This window comes from Ictidomys tridecemlineatus, chromosome 7, assembly GCF_052094955.1.
Source record: "Ictidomys tridecemlineatus isolate mIctTri1 chromosome 7, mIctTri1.hap1, whole genome shotgun sequence".
NCBI classification, from domain to species: Eukaryota; Metazoa; Chordata; class Mammalia; order Rodentia; family Sciuridae; genus Ictidomys; species Ictidomys tridecemlineatus.
Window position 1 is genome coordinate 126,767,112 of NC_135483.1, and position 19,746 is coordinate 126,786,857.

At 35.9% G+C, this 19,746-nt stretch overlaps 2 non-coding genes across 2 annotated transcripts; one reads left to right on the forward strand and one right to left on the reverse strand.

Annotated features, from left to right (window-relative positions):
• Window positions 1-8,170: 8,170 nt before the first annotated feature.
• On the forward strand, window positions 8,171-8,242 carry Trnaa-cgc (transfer RNA alanine (anticodon CGC)). Its single transcript has one exon. It is a non-coding gene; the product is annotated as a tRNA-Ala (tRNA).
• A 231-nt stretch (window positions 8,243-8,473) lies between these two features.
• Window positions 8,474-8,544, reverse strand: Trnag-gcc (transfer RNA glycine (anticodon GCC)). Its single transcript has one exon. It is a non-coding gene; the product is annotated as a tRNA-Gly (tRNA).
• Between the last annotated feature and the right edge of the window lie 11,202 nt (window positions 8,545-19,746).

The window sequence follows — 19,746 nt, forward strand, 5'->3', positions numbered from 1 at the left end:
AAAAAGAAAACCCTCAGATAATTCTGATGAGATGGCCCACACTTTTAAATATAAAAATGAGATTGTGTATATCAATATTTCCTTAAAGCAACAAGAGATACCCACAAAAGTTCAGAATAATCAGTAAATAAGTCATTATACTTCAGAAATCATAATTTAACCTAATTCCTAAATCTGCAATATGTGAGTATTATTAGTATAACGGGAACCATGATCAAAAAATCCTTTGCTAGAACTATTTCATGAATCCTTTTACATAATAATTTACATCAGCATTTAACAGGCTGCAAAGAAAGTTCCTGTATATTTTGTTGCTGAATCCTCACAAGGACCTTGTCGAATTGTAAGACATACAAAATCCACACATCTTCTATAGACGGGAAGACACAGATTCAGCAAGGTTAAATGTCTTGCTCAGAGCACCCAAATGATAATTGAACAGTTTGGAGACTGGGTCTTCTGACTCCTGGTTCAGCAATCTTCACTGTTAACTCTGTCTTTAAAAATGCTTCTTCAGCATGGACCAGCATGGCCCGCTGCTAACCTTTAGAAGCTATTGTTTGGGCACACTTATGAAGTTCTATTGTTAATGGTCCTAGAAAGTTGCAACACAAAAAGCATTTGCACTATTTGACACATTTTCCTGAATTTGCCTGTAACACCTTTGTCTAAAAACCCACATTCATACACGTCAGTGGGGAGGAGCATACTAGAGTATATATATGTGTGTATGTTGAGAAAGAAAAACAGATGTATTTGCTTCTCTGTGTGTTTGTGGAGAGAAAGGTGTAACGTTATTCTATTGTAAAATTACAAAACAGAATCATTTACTATTTTGTATGTGATCTGTTAAAAGAAACTAACATTTACTAGATAATTACCATTCTGAAAATCTTCTTCCCTCTCATCACCGAACTCTTCTAAAGTTTTCTTCAAGAGTGGCTCCCTATCTGCTCCATCCAGACCCCTCCATCATCCCGAGTGAATTAGATTAATATGGTGGCTGTCCCAGGCCTCTTAATTCCTTGATTTTTTTCATCTTTATTAACTTTCATCTATACTCTATTTAGGTATCCACTCCCAGTTCCATATTGTCATCTTGAACACCTCCATATTTGACATATTTATTCAAATTTACTGCTGACTACAGCTCTCTGACCTCGAAAAATTCTCCAAGGTCAACACATTCCTGTCTACTTCCTTTCAAGAAAGTATTAGATCTAATGTTTATCTCTTTTAGTCATACACTTATCAATTCTCACTTTTCCTAGCCCCATTGTTCTTTTGCCTCAAGTCCCTTACAGAATCTCAGCCCAATTTGCTGACCCTATTCCTCTGTGCTTATTATGGGAGCAGTGGCTCTCTGCATTCTTTCGTTGATCCTCATCTGGCTCTCAATTATGCCTCGAAATCCTTCTAGCTCCTTTAGCTGTTGTCCATGTTCTCCAAATCTTTAAACACAGAAGCTTGATCTGAAGCTCAGTTAGATAATCTATCTATCTATCATCTATCTATATATCTCCCTCTTTTTGGTCCTCCCTCCCATTCCTCCTCCCTCACTCTCTCCTTTCTTCCTGTCTCCAAAGCCATCATCTAAATATCTACCTACGCTCTCCCTTGTTAGAGAAAAATGCATTCCAAATTGAACAAAATAAAAATAATATTAGTGACTACTTATTAATTTCACTCTATTTTCATACTTTCTGTTTTGTTGCTGTTTTAATGACTAACTCTACCCTGTATATAATTGTTTAAGACAGAAAACTGGAATCATCTTCTCTCATAATTCATCTCCTTCTCTCATAATTCCTATTTCCAACATATTCTTAAATCAATCAATACTTAATGGATCAATATTATAAATGTTTAGTATTAATAAAGTTATATAATGTTCTTAGAGCATATTGCATTATTATATATCATTATTATATAATTATACATAATTTTGTAGAGCATGGAATTTTTCTGAAATTCCACACATTTATCTAAATGTTTTTGGGTGCAAATAAATTTTTATTATTATTTCTTTCTTTTGGTACATGAGTGGAAAACAATTTCCCAAGTGAGGGTAAAGGGAATGTTATGGTGGTATCTTTTGTGCAGTCAATAGTATATGAAATAGGAACATTTTGGGTGCCAGTTAACATTTATATCCAGTTTCCTACTTTCTAGTGAATTTGCTACACAATCACAAAAACTTAGGACCAAATTATAGCAGCACTAGGTACAATGTTTTGAGTAAGTCGCCGTCGTCGTCGTTATTCTCCTCCTCCTCCTCCTCCTCCTCCTTCTTCTTCTCTACTGGGGATTGAAGCCAGGAGTGTTTTTACCATGGAGGTATATCTCCACTCGTTTTTTTTTTTTGTTTGTTTGTTTGTTTTGTTTGTTTTGTTTTTTAATTTTGAGACAGGATCTCACTAAGTTGCTGAGGCTGTCCTCAAACTTGTGATCCTCCGAATCAGCCTCCTGAGGGCTGGGATTACAGGCATGGACTACCACACCCAGTATTTAAGTTAAGTCTCTGAATCAAAAAGAAAAGCTATAGTAACTGTTTGCTCTTAATTTGCCTTTAACCAGTAAAGAACAGGAACAGTAGTCAAGGAAATATTGAGAATGAATATTTCATTATGATGCAGTTGCCTTTATCTTCCTTTCCCTTTTGGTGATAAATTAACAAGAAGGAGGAGAAGGAAGAAGAGGAGGGAGAGGAGGAGAAAGAGAAAAAGAAGGAAAAAAGTGTACATCTTCTCTTTACCTAGGATTAATAAAAAATAAAATCACTGGCCAATCATCTTATCTGGGCTCAGTCTTGTTGACAGTGGCCAGAGCCCCCTCACCTTGTGTTATAAAACTGACAGCACTGCTTCTCATCAAGGTATGCCTGTTTGGGTCAATTGAGCAACATATGCCTGTATGCTTACTTTTGTCCCAGAGAGAATCAAGAGAATCTTTAAAAAAAAATAATTGGAATTTTAGGCTGTTTATGGGAAATAGATATCCCAAATAATTGGCTTAAACTCTCCCAGAAAAGTCTAGGTGGAGCTAGCTCAGGGCTGGCATAGTAGCTCCACAGCTATTTAGGACCATGTTGTTCCTGCCTATCCAGATGTGGTCTTTCTAAATTTCAACCCTCACTATGCAGCTAAAGTTAGTGATGAGACTAAATTCTAACTATTGGGATATGATGGGAAATGAAGTTCACAGCTTCTAAGATATGTCCTTACGGGAAGATATACTTCTTCCTCTACCCTACTGCTTAGGAGAATAAAAATCACTCCTTGTGGCCATAGTTACAGCTGAAAGTCAAAATCTACTATCATAGAAAGGATGAACAGATATTGTGGACAAGTAGCATTTTGGTTGGGGGTCAGGTACAGGTAATTGAGCCCAAGGGCAATTTACTAATGAGGTACAACCTTTTAATTTTAAGACAGGGTCTCACAAAGTTGCTGAGACTAGCCTTGCATTTGCAATCCTTCTGCCTCAGCCTCCTAAGTCCCTGGAATTACATTGCAAGTGTTTTGCCACTGAACCAGGTACAAGTAGCATTCTTTAGAATGATCTTAGAATGCATTTCTTCAAACTTACAGTAATGATTCAGCTTTAGGTCAGATTTAAGGGTGATATACCTTTGGCTTGACGTTTACCTTTAACTTCTCTACTTCTATGAACTTGGGCAAGTTACAGTGTATTTGAACATTTGTTTCTTCCTTTAATATACTAAGCACAGTTCTACTGTATAAACCGTCCTGTTGTATTGTACTCTTCTGTTCCCTTGTGCTTAGTTTAGAACCTTAAACATAGTTAGCACTTTCTATTCCTGGCCATGGTTGTTGACCCTTTAACAGTAGTCTCTCTGTATCTATACCAACTATTTTCCCCTTTCCTTCTATACTCACAGGAAACCTTGTCTTTTTTCTTCCAGTATTCTATTTCCATGCATCACCTTTTTGCTTTTTCACTTCAGTAACAGTTTGTATGAGTAACTTCTCACTGTCACATGAATCCCATTCTTTTGCTAACACATTGCATTTTCTTACATGTACCCTTTTCTACTTTATTCAAATATAATTTGCATATTTTAAATTTCACTCATTTTAACTGCACAGTTAGGGAACTTTCAGTTAAGTTTACTAAGTTGGGTAACCATCACATAAGCTATTTTATAGTATCTTCTTCACCCCAATAGGATTCCATATTGACCTTTAAACAACCTCTTTATCAATCTCCCATATGAAATTGTAAGCCAGCATGTATTACATGCCTACTGAGAATCCAGTAGTACTTGATGCTAGGGGAAAATAATATGGAATAAAATTTAATAACTAATCTTGGAGGCAAGCTAATTGACAAAATAAGACCTCAATCAGAGACTACTTTAAGAAAATATGCAACCTATTTCCAGCTTTTGGGAATGGGTTCATATTACAAGATGACAGAAACTTTTTGACTTTGGTTGAAAAGAACATATAAATCTGGAAAAATCTTTCGTAGTTCATAAATATAACTATCTTTTCCTTTTTTCAGTCTTAAAACACCCTGTGTTAAACTAACTGACCATTGATAGCTTCGAGATGTATGAGCTTTTGGTAGCATCTCCTTCCTCTTAAATGTCATCTCAAATATGTACCTCCTTCTCTTCTCATCTATTTGTAACCAGAATTTAAATTATGGAACTTGCAACTTTCCAAGTAAGATTTAACTTACTGTTAAATAAATACTTCTATTTATGATCACTGTAATTTTTCACTTTGGTGTACTTACAGAAAATAGTAATGTTAACTTTCTCTGAATTAAATGTAACCAGTAGTTTTTTGGGCCCTCACATGTTATTAATGATAATTAACTGTGGTGATGAAGAATTACTAATGATTATGACCCTGAGAAGCAAAATAATTTATTTTAAAAAAACTGCTTGTTCTTTTAGGTATTGAGTAAAGCAATCTAGTCTTGTCTTTTTTTTTTTTTTTTTAAATCTGGGAAGCTACAAGCACTGGGCATTTCCAGGTGCCAAGTGCAGATCACACTCCTCCTACCCATCTCATCATCTCTTCTTGAGATTTTCTAGCTGCCAGAAGCTAGCAGGGTCACCCTACTAAGGAATCCATTCATATAATGTGAATTTGGGGTGGGAGAAACAGAACATGTGGATAAGAAATGCTTGTTTTTTAGCACCTGAACACCTGCCTACACAAGTTTCATTTTATATGAAGGAAAATGGGAAGAGAAGTTGGAATGAGTCAGCTTCTTTCATCCTTGAGCAACACCCATTCCAGAGTGTGGGGGGCTGTGTGCAATGGAGCCTTCCTTCCACTTTCAGAATTGTGGCAGCCTTGGGTGTTCACACACTAAGTGAAGAACTTGAAAAAGTGTGCACATGAATGTAGTAATTCTCTGCCTTGGTTAGATATTAGAATTATCTGGAAGACTTTCAAAAAATCTCATGGCCAGGCCACCTCAGACCCATGAAATCAGTATATTTAGAGATGAGATCCATGAATCAGTATTTTTTTTGGATTTTACCAAGTATTCTTAATGTACAGCCATTAAGAACCACTGGCCTACTAATAATTAGCATCTTTTGTTGACTTGTAAGTTGCTCTCAGATGTTGGCTTTTATCCTTAGCTGCCCATTGGAATCATTTGAGAGTTTAAGAAGATACTGATATTGGGGGAAAGGATAGATATTGGTTAATGGATAAAAATGGTCATTTATAAGATGAACCAGTTCTGGGGATCTAACGCACAGCTTGGAACTTGACAGATATTTTAATGAACTTGATTGTGATAATTATTACCCAATGTACACATGTATCAAACATCACATTATATATTGAATCCTTATTTTTCAATTAAATGTATTTTTAAAAGGGTACCAATGGCTGGACCCACCCCTAGAGAATCTGATTTAATTACTACAGGTTTGGACTCAAGCAAGCATCATCATTTTTTCAGAGCTCCACCCTGTGATCCCAATGTGTAGTAAGAACAACTCCCTGAACAGGAAATAAAAACCTTATTAGTTCCTAGCCAGCCCTGAGGGAAGGATAGTTAATACCTGCTGGGCCAATAGAACCAAGACTTAAAGCAAAATATATCAGAAATAAATGTTATCTTATTGAAAATGGGGGCCTTTTGACAATCATTGTGGATGGTGTGTGTGTGGGGGGGGTGCTGAGTGTGTGTGTGTGTGTGTGTGTGTGTGTGTGTGTGTGTGTGTGTGTTTGGGGGCCAAAGCCAGGCCAACGAAATTACTTCTTATTCTTTGCTGGCTTTAGAACTCAAGCCTCATTTTCTTTATCAGCTGCATTTTCATAGGCCTTCATTTTGTGGAATTGGAGGAGTGTGTATTTAACAGGAGCTTGGCTGTGAAACTTCAGGATTGCCTGAAAAAGAAAACCCAGAAAGGGAAGGCCTCAGGTGATGGAGAAATAAGCCATTATATGAGGAAGAGGATTTTACAGAGGATGTCAAAGCAAGGTCATCAGAGATAAAACATGCTTACTTCACAGTTCCTACATAGTATGGTGTTGCTCAAGGATGTTTCACTGGTGACAATGTGGAGAAATGGCTGTCCATTTTTGGCTCAGAATCAACTGAAGATATTCATATTCTAGTGCCTCAGGAGGAAATGCAATAGTGATTTGGAAATGCTCAGGCTTAGAGCAGAGCTCCTTAGTGACTGTCCACTAATATTTTTTGTTTGTTTCAGGGACATTCTGTATTATAGTTGAATTAGATCAACATGTGGCTTGTTCTAGTTTTAAACAAAATCTGATTATGAGTCATTATTTCTTTAAATTTCTATAAGTAAACGCAGTCATTTACTTTTTTTGCCCAGCAGTTGATTATGAAGTTTGTGGTTTACTCAGAGTGATTTGGAAAATTCTGCTTTCTGCTGTAGCTTTTGGAGGTCTGAACATTTCACTCATCCAGGTTGTTCTGCGCAACTGAGGGGAGTGGAAACTCTAGGCCCTCAAGGTGCTACTTTTTGGGGTCTTCTTTATAGGTCAGCAGGAAGCGATGAGATGCAGCCCCCCTTCCCCGCTCTACACACACAGCAGATCTCTCCAGGTTGCCATCAGTATCTTGAGACTTATACCGCCCACCCTCCTTCACCTCCTGAGGTGATATCAGTTTAAATTGCATCTGAAAGAGTCAAACACACCTTATTATACTGTACTGAGAGTTAATCTCATCTAATGACCTAGCATTCAACCACAAGAAAAGAGAGAATTTTCTAGGGGACAGTTCTAGAGGGGTAAGTATCTAACTTTGGGGCTAGGGTGCAATTAGAGGTTAGGAAGGCTGAGTATATTAAAGGATGCATTCAATGATTTACATTTCTATCATCATGTATCAATCAGCCAGTAGGCCAAAGATAGAAATATAAAATGAAGAGAAAAAAAAAAACCCCATATCTAGAGTAAGTTCCCTGCCTCGATTTTAACATGGATAAAGCTACAAGGGAGGTGGCAGTGTCATTTTCTTTCTTTCACTTTGAGCCTCATGCCAATGAAGAGCAAATTGCAAAAGAATTTTTATCTGCAAGAGTTCAAACGTAGCCCCTACATAACCAGTCTATAGAGATTCTGTGTGAACTGATCCTTTTTTAGGAAATATAAATATTTTTTCAGGAGGGAGAAGGACGTGTTCAGGTTCGTGTGAAAGAGAATATCTCCAGTGATCTGCTTTAAAACAAGTTTCCTTCAGCACCAGAGGTGATGTTTACAGTGCGTCGCGAGTAGGGTGCAGCTCTGGGTCCTGGTGGGATGGAGGTTGGGATTCTAACCTTGTAGCTCAAACCCCAAACAGCTCAGCGCGGCTTTCCGGGCCTCCTGCGCCTGCGCAGTAGGCCCTCGGTGTCGGGCTTGGGCAGGAACTCTGAGCTGCAGAGTCCCGCCCGTCTGGCTGCTCAGCGCAGCAAGCTCTGGGCAGGAATTCAAGGAGCCGGATTTGTTGTGTTCTAGAATGAGGGTTAAGTTTTTGGTGCGGCTACTTGCACGAGTTTTAATAGACAACAGAGCATTTTAGGACAGGAGTGGGAACAGAAAGAATACGTTTCAGACACATTCACTAGTATGAACTCTCAAAAAATTTTCCTACCGTAATCTGACTAGAGCTACGCCAACTGAATGACTACCTATATTAGAGAGCTGCTTCACGGCTGGGGGATGTAGCTCAGTGGTAGAGCGCGCGCTTCGCATGTGTGAGGTCCCGGGTTCAATCCCCGGCATCTCCAACCAGCCTGTATCTCTTTTTCGTTTTATATATTCCTTACTGAAACTTCTTTTACTGTGTTTGCTTACATTTAGGATACCCAAGAACAATCAGAAAGAAAAGAAAAACTGGCAAAGCGCCATTTTGAAAGCTGGAAGTAAAGATGGGAAGATAGGTTAATTTGTGGTTCCTTTCTTTCACGAGGCCAATATTTGGGTGTTGTACTAAAGTTTTAAAGTGAAAAGAAAAAGCTTGCATTGGCCGGGAATCGAACCCGGGCCTCCCGCGTGGCAGGCGAGAATTCTACCACTGAACCACCAATGCCTACGGAGAGGAGTTTGTTTTCCATATAATACCAGCAGATGTTTTATGTAAGAATTTGGTAATTATGTATTTATGTATTCAAGATTAGAGGAAGTAACAGGATTCTTAGGATTATACTAACTTCTGTTGAATATTATGATTTTTTTTTTCTTTCTGAAATGTTCTTGGTGAAGGAGGCAGGAGAAACTTTTGTTGTCTGTACAAGGTCACATGATCACCTAACATTTTTAGACACTTAGATGACTTATAACAACTCCTTTCCCTTTTCTTTACTTTTATTATTTTAGCTGTTCAGACAAATATCCCCTAGAACTTTGTTATGCAGGAGTAGAGATCAGGGAACAGGAATTTGGAGACTAACTCAAATTATTTAGGTATACTGCAACTACCATACCTCTGGTTACAGCGAACTTTGAACATTAGTGACTAACCAAGTAACCTGAATGTTCTAAACTACTGGGTTCTTCACTTGTGAATGATTATCTCCAGACTTCTTTCAACTCTGACATAATTATGAGTCTGACTCTTTACTTTCAGTTTCCATGAAAAGTGAAATTATCAATGATACAGCAAAGATCTACAAGGAAAAAAAAAGTAAAGTGAAGGAAATGAATTTGTGGAAATGGCTCTAAAGAAAACATGAAAGGGCTTGTATTTAGGCATCATTGGCCCTTTACTTCCGGGAGGGAAATTTCCAACAATTTCCAGGATCTTTGGCCAAGAAGGATTATGATAAAAATTAGGGAAAATAGCATTTAACCTACAGCAGTTACTATATGCTAGACTGTGTAAGTATATTGCACATAAATTTCAACTCAGATAAGAATTATAATTACAAGGAAACCTGGTCCTTAGCGCAACATGGGAACTCATGTAATTTTAGGTTCAATGAATGTCTGGGTCCTTAACCACTGCCCTTTTTGCCTATAAAACACACACACACAAAAAAAAAAAAAAAAATTAAAATGCATATTTATACCTGAAATATTGCACTGTAACTCTGGACATTATATATTAAGCATAGAGTGGAGTTAGGGAGAGGACACTGAGATAATATAAGGATTTCTACATTAAGTTTTATTTCTAAAGGAGGAAAAGTGGCATTTGCCTTTAATCCCATTAACTGAGGGAGGAGGCTGAGGCAGAAGGATTGTAAATTCCAGGATAGCCTCAATAATTTAGCTACACCTTGCCTCAGAGAAAAAAAAGGACTGGTAGGATGGGAGTGGGGGAATGGGACTTTATTTGTGAGGACTTTTTGTTGTGTAAGTAAAGAACAAACTTTGAAGACAAATACTTAACAGAATTTGAAAGACTTAAAAGATATATAAGGGATTAGGAAATCAGGAAATCTGAACAAATAATTAAATAAATTAAATAATCTGTAAAGGAACAAGATTACATCATTTTACTTCTTTGAAACTTATGGTTTTTGTTGTTGTTGTTTTGTTTTTCCAAAATGAGAAAAATAGAGGAGAAATGTGGCTTTAAAGTCCCGCTGAAAAAGAATCTAACCTGCCAGAGCGGCCTCAAGACCATTGGTTCCTAAGGTCACATTTCTTTGCCCTGCCTGCTCAATTCCACCAGCTCCTTTTAAAACTCCCTATTTATTTGCATTTGTTTATTTAGATTACAAGCCAGAAATAAAAAACAAAACAAAATAAAATACAAACCAAACCAAACAAAACAAAACTGTGAGTCTGAGAGTAGAGCTTATTGGTTGAACACATGTTTACCAAACACCAGGTCCTGCAGCCAATCCCCAGCATCAAAACAACACAGTTTTGAAAAGCCCTTTACTAAATGACCTAAGATCCTTTAGAGTTCCAGAATGTTATGATTTAAAATGAAAAACAATATAAAAGAACTTCAGATCATGAAAGCACTAACAAAAGTTTAAAAGAAGTGAAAGGAATTAAGAAATGTAGTCTTAATGGCATCATTTATTAGAGTCATATCCAGAGGTCATTTTATTTTCTCTTACTACAAGTCTGGTTGAGTGTACCTAGGACCAAGGATAACCATAGTGCCCTAAACCAGTTATCACATTTTCTTTTTTGAAATTTGATCTGGGGTAGGTTCAGTGAGCAGAAGTACTGTCAGCAAGATGCTTCTAGGAAAGACAGTGGGAAGATCCCTTTGCCTTTTTTCCTCAGTGTAGCACTGCCTTAAGAGGATAGTAGAATTAATCGGACATAACTTTACTATCCTTTTATTCCAATACACGACCGGTGTAAGTCCACATCATGTACAACCACAAGAATAGGATCATAATTAGAATAAATTATGCTTCATATATGTATAATATACCAATTTACATTCTACTATCATGTATATCTAAAAAGAGCCAGAGAGAGAGAGAGAGAGAGAGAGAGAGAGAGAGAGAGAGAGAGAGAGAGGGGAGACATAGGCTTGGATTTGTGGAGTTGAGCAAACACCCTGTGACTTAACTGGCCATGGGCCACAGAGGATGATCCAGCAGCAAGTTAGAGTCACTGCACCATCCTGAGAGTTCTTCCATTCAGATTGTTAGTTAGACACACTGCTTAAATATCTTTACTATGGTAAGGGCCTCCACACTGAGCATTTTGTTGTGTGCAGCCAAAAGTATTCCAGAGATAGGAGTGTGTGTGAGCCTGTGTGTAGGTGTGTTTAAAAAGAAATTTCTAGAAGTGGTTTATGACAATCGGAACCATTAAGAAGAGAAGTGATTTTGAGCAAGTGGACAGATAATTGAGAAATGAAATTCTTGAGAAGATGAGGGGTAAGGGAATCCAGGGGAAAAGAAGAAATGCTGTGGTAAGCAATGATTTTGTTATCATCAGTGTACCAGTGGTGCTTTTGGTGGTGCCTTGGGGAACCAGGGAGGGCACACACACTAACACTTCCAAAGTTAACTCCATTCCCATGCTCCTATGAACTACCCCTGTTGAGACTGGCAGGGAAGAAGAAAGCATAGGATTGCTGGGAAATGTTACATACTTGTCTGTTATAGACGATCCTGGTCACTGTGATTCTTCAGTGGGGCAGATGGGGGTTTGTAAATTGCATCTTAGCACCTTGTCATAAACCACCTTGGAACATTTACTAAAGGCACCAAGTCCCTGGCTGGCATTGTCTCACTGTAGAAATGTGGCCAGGTTTATATCATCTGAAGAAAGTAAACCATTAAGAAGTAGAAATAGTTCATATAATACATAGTCGCCAAAGAATTGCATTTTTTCAAAAAACTTCTGAGCGATTGTATTGATTTAATACACACAGCTTATTTCTGTCCCAGGTTACAAACTAGCCCTGGGGAAATGGTGGAGCCTGTCATTTGGATTGCCCTTTACTGGCTGGGAATTAAATCATTACTTATTCCATTTTAGAATCACAAGTAGTACCCTAAGGCCTACTTTCCTAAGGATTGAAATCAAGGCACAGAAATGAAGAATCCAGGTATAATTCTAAGATTCATGCAGATGTTGAGAATAAAGCAATTTTTCCTAAAAAACTGTCGCTATGATATCGTTTCCTCATGCTTTCTTGTCCTTAAGCATGTCTAATTAGTCAACAAGTCTAATTTCCCTCTTTTACAATGGCATTGAATCTTGCCTTTCCTCCTCATGCCAATCTCTCCCAACTAGTGCAGACAATTATTAGCTTATTTCCTATGCCATCTGGGAAATGTCTGATTTCCTTTACCATCCTGCATGCTGTTTCCTGTTGAACTATCTCCCTTCTTCACTCTACTTCTTCCCCCTCTTTCTCCTTTCTTGTTTCCTTAGTCTTTTTGAATTCAATCATTCCTTTCTTGTTGTTTCAACAATTGAATTAATTTTAAGTCTATTCAGAGTCCTAAGGATGGAAGAAATGTAGGTGTGAATTCTTTATGCTTCTCTGGATACCATCTCAGAGCATCATTTATTCACACAGTAGATCTGTGCCACTTGCTTTTGCCTCCCTCCTAATGGCTTTCTTCTTTCCAAAGTACCCACTGAAGCACTGTCCCTACTAGCAAAAAATAGGAATACAACTGGCCTGGTGGTGCATGCCTATAATCCCAGGCAGGGGTATTGTGAGTTCAAAGCCAGCCTCAGCAACTTAGTGAGACCCTAAGCAATTTGTTGAGAACCTGTCTCTAAATAAAATATAAAAAGGGCTTTGTATATGGCTCAGTGGTTAAGCACCCCTGAGTTCAATCCCCAGTACTATCTATTTATCTATCTATCTATCTATCTATCTATCTATCTATCTATCTATCTATCTATCTATCTATCTATCTATCTATCTATCTATCTATATATATTTTTTTTAATGTCCTCTGCTAAGAAACTGACTCAATAATTATGTCACCTCCATGAAATGGACTTTCCTACCATTTCACGCACCTTATAATTATAGCTGTAATCTTCATTTTCATGCCTTGATTCTAATCTTCAGGAAGCTCAGCCTTAGGGCACTACTTGTGATTGTAAGATGGAAAAAATAATGTACCAATTTCTAGCCAATAAAGGACAACTAAAAATGAACACAGACACCTTAAAAAGGAAGAGGCAGCTCTATGGGTATTTAGAAGGAAACTTTTTTTCTGGGGGAAAAAAAGGTTGTAATTACAACACTGTGAATAGTATGTACCATTTTTGCTTAAAAACAAAATGAAATATTTGTATCAGAAATGACAGGAAACTGATAATAACAGCTACCTATAGAAAAGAAAACACAGGTACAAGGGTAGGGTGGGATGAAGATGTATTATTGTTCAGTGCATGCTCTTTTATCCCTTTTGAACTGTGAAACATATGCATGAGTTACTTATAAAATCTATAAGATTAAGGAAAATATTTTATATATTTTCCTTATATATAAGTGAACAAATGGTCCTGCTGCTTCAGTTTACTATGGGCTTTGCAAATTATGTGACCCACCCTGGCTAGATTCTCCAGTATCCCCAAATCCTAATTCTGTTTTACATACATTTGAACATCCTGGATGCTCTCTGTCATGTACAAAACAACCTGCTCATTCCTCTGATGATGGTTTTCTTTCTTCTTAGAAAATATTTCCCCTTGTCCATGCATCTTTCAAAAGGTAGTTTCAACTTTATCTCCCCCTAAAAAAACCTAACTCAATTATTTAAAGCTCTTTTTCCCCCCTGTCAGGCTCCACAAATCTCTTCTTCTTTGACCCTAAATCCTGCAAGCTTATCAGTTTTGTTTCTATCCCTAAAATTCCTTAAAATATAGTTGAGTTAAAAAAAAATGTCCTCAAGGCTTCAGTTTCCTTGGGTGTAAAATGAATGTATTATTTTAGAACAGCAAGTGTCTTCTTAGCACTAATAATCTGTGAGCTTTTTATATTGCTTTGAAATAGTGAGTTTGAGGTTATATAGAAAGTAAACAAATTTGAGATACATTGAAAACATGTAGTGCAAAGAGGTTTTAGCAAGGTAAGAAAAAAGATTTGGATAAAGGAGACATTTTCTCAATTTTATGAAAGGTATCAATAAAATTCAAGTTTTAAGAAAGGAGCTATCACTTTATATCTACAGGACTGGACAACATGATAAAGCTGAACAATGCTGAATGTGGGCAAGGACATGGGGACATGTGAGCCTTGGTAAGTATGTGTTCAGTCATTTGGGAGAACAGCTGAAACCATTGGGGAAAATTAAGTTTATGTGTTGATGATGACCTAACATTTCTATTTGGATATTTATTGCAAATCATTTCTTATATGGAGCAATAAAGAAACCTGTATAAGAATAGTCATTGTGCAGGTTACTTGATATTGTCTACCATTGACTTAGGTATAACCCAGAGCAATATGGGGGCTTCCCAAAACCTGGTACCTAGTGAATAATGTAAGCTATAAGATGAATTTTGATGTAAGTTTGAATTACCCACACCAAACAATACATATGTTGTAAAGTCACATATAAACAAAAAGATGTATGCTAAACACAATCTAATGATGGCTTATGGCAAGGAAAAAGAATCTAGATATGAAAATAAAAGTGAATAAACGTAAAAAATAACAGAGAAGCCATATAACCTGAAGGTAATGCCATGTCCTGAGTAGAGGAGTGTAATTACCACTTTGCACATGATTTCCCCCAATAAAAGAAAGTGATAAAAAGTTAAAACTTAGATAAAAATGCATACAGCACAAAAAGTTATCTAAAGTGAACTTCTCCCTTCATTCTTGTGTCCTTTTCTTTCCCATTTCCTAGATCCAGGTCCTGAAATTATCTGTTATTCGTAACCTCTGGTTTACCCTGTCTCTATATCCCTTTCAGCACCCACAGATCTGCGCTTTCTGCAATAATGGCAGAGTACTCCTTAGTAGGGATATGGCAGAATGATGGGCTTTGTGTACTAGAGTGTTTCTCATTTCCTTACTAATTTTTAGGGTATTTTAATGTTAACAAATCTTGTTTATGTTTTCTTCTTCTAAGTTTCAGCAATATTTCTAGTCCCTGTATTGTTACTATTTAGCTCTTAAATATTTAATTTTTGTATTTTTTTTGCAGTTGTTCATATCGCCCTAATATATTGTCCTTGTGATTAGAGGAAATTTAATCTAATTATTTTGTTTGTTTGCTTGATTGCTGTTCCATAGTTCTTAGTACAATATTGATATTAAGTCTGTTTTTATAGCTGGTCAACATTGGTAATTTAGTATGCACAGTAACCTATCAATAATCATTAATATATGTGAATAATAATCAATTTACTTGGTAGGATACCATCAGAAGCTAAGAAAGAGACATGAAATAGGTTCTCTGTCACAGCTCACATAAAGAACCACTCCTACCAATGCCTTGATCTTAGACTTCCCACCTCCAGAACCAAGACAACACACTTCTGCTAAATTGTATGATTAGCAAACTAATATATCCGATTATCAGGAAGAAGAAACTGAAGGACTTAGGAAACTACACTCTCAAAATTGTGACCAGTCAGAGAATACTGTATTTGTTTATTAATAACATTAATTCTTAACTTGATCAGTTCCTACAAATTAAGCAACACAAAACCAGGTCCAATAATATTCTTATAGCAAAAACTGAAAAAAGAAGAGAGAATCCAGCATCAGTAGTTAGGAGAGTGTACTGCATTCTTTAAATAAATTTTTCTCCAAAAATAATACATGGGTTACCAGAGATTTAATATAAGGAAGCTTAGTAAAATAATTTAAATTATCTCATAAAGTACTATTTCCCTAAATGGGTTATGATGCTGTTTTTAAAGAATGGGTTATAGATGATAAAATAACTTTTATAATCACTTTAAAAAGAACCTTTCTGATCTCCAGCACCACAAAAATAAACAAACACATAATATTTTGAAAACATAAAAATAAAAAATTACCTTTTATTTTTGATAAATTTCCATAATAATTCCTAATCTAAATGTTTATATTTTCATGGTTATTTTAGGGATTATAACTCTTAAAAATAATTAATGGTTATGAAGGTTTGCAGACATAAGCATTACACAAACTAAGGAGTATATGAAACTTTATGGAGGGAATGAAATATTTTTATTTTCACCATCAATCTTGTACATATTGTTGCAAAATCTGTATATTTGTTTTGGCACATGCTTTGTTTATTAATCATCTTAGCTTTGTGAATTTTCTGATGTGCTTCTAAATATAAAGTGTTTGTTTACAAATGTAGCCCAACTTTCCACAAACCTCATCAGTTGTGCATACACGAAGGCGTACTCACATTCACATACATACGCACACATAGTATTTTTCTCTTCCAAAAAAAGACACATATGAAGAAGAAGCCTATAGTGGATATGTGTGCAAGAGGCAGATGGGAGTTAGACATCTCTAACTAAATCTTATTTTGGTTTGTTTTTTTCTTTTTTCAAAGTGCTGGGGATTGAATTCAGGGCACCCACATGCTAGCCACGTGCTCTACCGTTGAGCTACTTCCCCAGCCAGCCCTGAGTACACATTTCTATATAGTTTTGTATTTTGCAACATTTCAAAATATTAGAACAGTAACATTTAACAAAAAGTGTTGAGAAAGCAAATCCTAATATTTGAATATAAACAGAAACAAAAGTGCCTAATTATATATTAAAATTAACCCCATATATACACACAAAAGCACAAGTAACATTTGAACACTGTATGGTACTTTGACTACCTGGTGGATATGTTTTCAGAAAAAAAATGGCAAAGAAATCTTGAATTTTATATGACAGATATGTTGTCATTAATAGTAGTATTAGTGTATTGATTGTGAAATTATTTTATGTCCACCTTAGGATAAAGCAATATGGATGTTTTATGGTACTGCAATTCTCACTTTGGAGAAGGAGATAAAAAGGCAGAAATTGGGATAGGGGCCGGTGTTGTAGCTCAGTGGCAGACTGTGTGCTTTGCATGTGCAAAGTTATGGGTTTAATCCAGCACCAGAAAAAAAAAATATATATATATATGGACAAATCCTGTGTTGCTGAATTTGAATGAGAATTTGTCACTACAAAATCATGACTAAGAAGTGTATTGCTAATACAATGGATGAATTCATCCTTTGAGTCCTTTGTAAATTCCATTTTCATCCAGGATATGATTCATCCTCTCAGTGAAGATGTATACAGTGAATAAGATACCTTTATAGAAACTTTGAGGTTTAACTTTGGTTGAAGAATTAACACATTTTTTTTTCTACTCATTTCCTGTAAGGTGCTGCATTGCAAAGTCATATGCCATTTGATTTTATTTTGTTCCTTAACACTCATGACCACCTTATCTTGATTTTATGCTTAAAAGGTTAATACTGCTATTAGTTACTTAGAGACCTCTTCACTCTTCCCCTTTCCTCGGTTGTACATATATACAATATTTACCCAAAAAGGATATTGCACTGGTGAAAGGAATATTACATTTGGTCAATTAACTGAATGCCTGACAGAAAAATTATTTCCAATTTAATGTGATATTTTAATGTCTCAGACTAATTCTACATAGTGAAAGAAAAATATTAGCATTGGTAAAGAAACTAGACTTTGTTGAGCTTGAAACAGCATAATAATTACCACAAACTAGAATATTTCTAATTAACAGACAAGGAAACAAGGCTTACATGGCTCATTTATAATCTCTGAAAAGTTAAGTAGAAGTTTGGAATTAGAACTCCAGAGCTCATACTCTTGGCAAGTGGTCTATGCACCATAATAGATTTATTTTGTACTTGATTTGTGCATTTTTCTAGTCATGTCAGTTCTAATATACTACATAAAGCAACAGTGACAATTTCTAGTTACTTTTTCCTCAATGCCAAGTAGCTGGAAGATATCAAGCTAAAGGTGACTTCTACTATGACATTAGAGGTCATTAAACCTAAAGTTATTTTTCAGAAGGGTAAGAACTTCCATAAAATAATTGTCATATTCTGATCTAATATCCTATGTTATAAAACCAATACATATTATAAAAAATAAGATTTAAAATGTACAAATTGTTAATAAGCATTCTTCCTACAGAATCCTTCTGACTTCAGGAGTATTGTGCCTACCCAGAAAAGTCAAGTTCACATAGATAGTAAATTGTTTCTTTGACTCAGTTTACCCTCCTTTAAGTACTTGCCAAAGTCAGTTAAGAACATCATTAACCACACAAAACTACTTGCAGCCTTGAGTAGCAGAGGTAGGATGGATGTCTGTCAGCCTTAGAAAGGGTCTGCAGACAATTAACTGAAATGAAAACTTGTTGTGTGGTATAATGGTGAAGAATACAGAGTTGGGTCAGGGTGCCAAGGTTTAATCCTGTCCCCATTTCTTACTATAATTGTGAATTTGGACAATGTATTTCACCTCTCTGCCTCAGTTTCCTCCTGGGCAAAATGGCATATAATTGTATCTACCTTCTAGGCTTATTGTGAGAGTTAAATGGGCTAATGCCTATCAACCTCTTTCATACTATCTGCCACATAATAAGCTTCACTCCATAAATGTTAGCTATTAAGATAGTAGATGAGAACCAATACGGTATTGTAAAACCTGTTTATAACCAGTATAAAGATGTGTAACATGTTATGAGGACAAGTAAATATAAAACTGAGAAAAGAAACTACCTAGGTACCAAAATAAATCTTTGTGACCTTGCAAAAGTGGTGGTTCTTTATTTTATCCATATTTCATAATCTTCATTATTCTTTTTGGGGGCTATCTTAGTAGGGGTGATGTCAGAAGTAATAGCCATATTGGCCCTTTATATTTGTAGTGTATTCATGCTCACAACTTTTACAAGCATTTTGCTTTGTAACAACTCAGTGTGGTAGGCAGCATTTTCTTGTTTGACTAGTGAAGGAACTGAGGCTTAGAAAAATATTATTTTATATATTTTATAGTATTTTATAGAGGCAGAACAGATACTCAAACATCAGCTTCTACAATTCTAAATTCCCAAATCTTCCTCTGTGAGAGTGTGGAGAATATGGATAAAGTTATATATAAGCTCAATACAGCAAAAGAATCAGCATAAAGCATTCGATTTAATATAATTTGCTTAAAAAATTTAGTCACTTCTGCTTAATATATGTATATATTTTGATGGTGTTGAGGATGGAACCCAGGACCACATGTATCCTAGGCAAGTGTTCCATCACTGAACTATATACACATCCCCAGCACCCAACTTAAATAATTTTAATGTTAAAGTAAAAAGAATTTGATGCAAATTCACAAATCACTTGGGGACAATGTTTGGTTTTCTTTATAATATAGCATAAGGTCTTGGTGTCATTCTTGCTGTTATATTTTAAAGTTTTAATACAAATACATAGAACATATGTCATCAATCTATTCTTGTTTGGATATTCTATGTGAAATTGCTTTCAGAATTAATGTTTTAAAGCAGAGCACTATTGTTAAAAATAAATAACATACAATGACCACCAACCTATGGCTTTTGTCCTTCAAATTTGTTATAAAATGAAAGTTAAATCTAACAATTCTGTAATAATTAATGCTGAAGCAGAAGGAAGGAGAATCAATGTGAGGTCAAACATTCACATTAAAATTTAAAGAATAGGTCTATTACCTGAAAATATTCATAATGATTCCTACAGATATATCTAAATGTGTTTCTATCCTAAGAAATATGTGGATCCTGAATAGCTTATATATTCACATGTTTTATGGAAAAGGTATGAACCAAATGATCTCAAGTTACTTTCTAGCTCTGTAGCTCTGA